Raw genomic sequence first — 1,969 nt, 5'->3', positions numbered from 1 at the left:
GTTTTAAAATAAGAAAAAGTATCAAATATAAGTCTGATAAAAATTCTTTCATTCGAAAAACAAGGAATACTTCATACTTTGAAAATTCCAAAAGTAATTATTTTAATTTAGTTTACATTGTAAATGTTTTGATGTTTTGTAACTAAATTGTAAAAATGTTGATATTTTATTGAATTTTAATATATGTAACAAACAATCAAATATTATGATATTAGTTGTGCAACCACACTGATGGGCTAGTGTTCTCACTTTATAACTTTTTGTAAAAATTACATGTATATGAGATATATTTACAAAAAAATAACCATCGTTTTATTTTTTTGTTTAACATTACACAAAATAATCCAAATGTATATAAATAAATACGCTACCTCTAACACAGTTATAAAGAAATACCCTTTTTGAACAATACTCTAAATAAGTATTAAAAATATGTTATAACTAATTTGTATGATCAAACAGTGTTAGACGTAATATATATAATTAATAAAAATTAAAACGTTGAAACTTTTTAAATTTTAAAAATGTTACATCAAACCAGAATTGAAAAATATAATAATAAAACTTAATACTGTTTTATTTAGAATAGATTTTTGTATTAGGATTTAAGTTTATATTTATATGTATTCGTGTCATTTTTTATATTTATAGTGTTGGAAAAGTTAATCATTTTTTACTTTGTATAATAATTTTGGTATTTTTCGAATAAAAATGAGAGTATTCCTTCACTGATGTTTTAATAATTATTACTTAACACTTAAAAAAACACTTCCTGTTAAATGTGTATTCAAATACTCATTTAATTTTTCGGGAATTGACCACTTATTTTTTAATATTATAAATATGAAAAAACAAACTATATTATTAAATCATCAAAATAATCAATTATTTATCAAGTGTAGAAAAAATAAACATAAAAACAAAGCTTTTATGTGTTAAAATGATTTGTCGTTGATTCACAACGTCTGTTTAAACCGTTGTTGTTTTATTTTATTTTCGAAATCATTAAACAGACTTGTTAACACTACTTATTAAACTTATCTTGTTTTAACAAAATCAGTCAATTACATTGCAATTTGTAGTAAGAACAGTCAATGAAAAATATTAAATTTTAGAAAATGTAAACTTGAGTTACAAATTAGTTTTCCACCCATATGTGGATTGCATGTAATGGTGCTGTTGAGTATTTATAACACGTACTTTGTTGAAATTTTTCATTTGTTTAATAATTAAAAAGTATCTATTAGTTTTTAAACTAAAAATCAAACTATTAAAAAATAAACTGATTAAAAAATAAAAAAAAGATGGTCAATGAGAAAGTGCGTTGTCGTTTCGCTTGGAAGTATTTTTGCCTTTAGTGGATTCGTTGAACGATGATGTGAAAACACACTATGTTGCGATGTATTTCTGAGGGTCGCGGTAAAATTGGACGACGGTTTCATCGCACAAATTACAGCAGAAGTCGATTCAAAAATTCGAAGAGAAAAAAGGATGAACCAAACACAAATTATGTATAACTCCTTATTGTAGTTTTGTGTGTGTTCGCAAAAAATAGCGTTCTTTGTGAGAGATTTCTTTTACGTTATCATGACAAAGTTTGCATTCCTTTTATACGACTATAGATAAGAAAAAATTAGCCGATGGTGTCCATGCGTCAGAAATTGAAGAAAACAACGACGAGTTAACGTCGATTTTTAAAGCGACTGTTCTCCGGTTTGTTTATAATGAGACATTGTTTATATGTGATACTTTTTGACGATAGCGATGTTTTTTTCGATATTATAACTCCAATTGTGAATTGCAAAGAAATTATACTTATTATCAGATAGCAAAATACAATTATGTTACTTGAATATTTGTTTGTTTATCGGGTTTTTTCGTGTGTATTACAATACACATTTTCCCTCTTTTTTGAATGAGTGAAATTATATTTTAAAACGTAATTTTTTTAAAACATTTTAAAGCAAAA

This window comes from Entamoeba invadens (genome assembly GCF_000330505.1).
Source record: "Entamoeba invadens IP1 unplaced genomic scaffold scaff_1105074724717, whole genome shotgun sequence".
In the NCBI taxonomy this organism is placed as follows: Eukaryota; Evosea; order Mastigamoebida; family Endamoebidae; genus Entamoeba; species Entamoeba invadens.
This window is presented reverse-complemented; position numbering follows the sequence as displayed.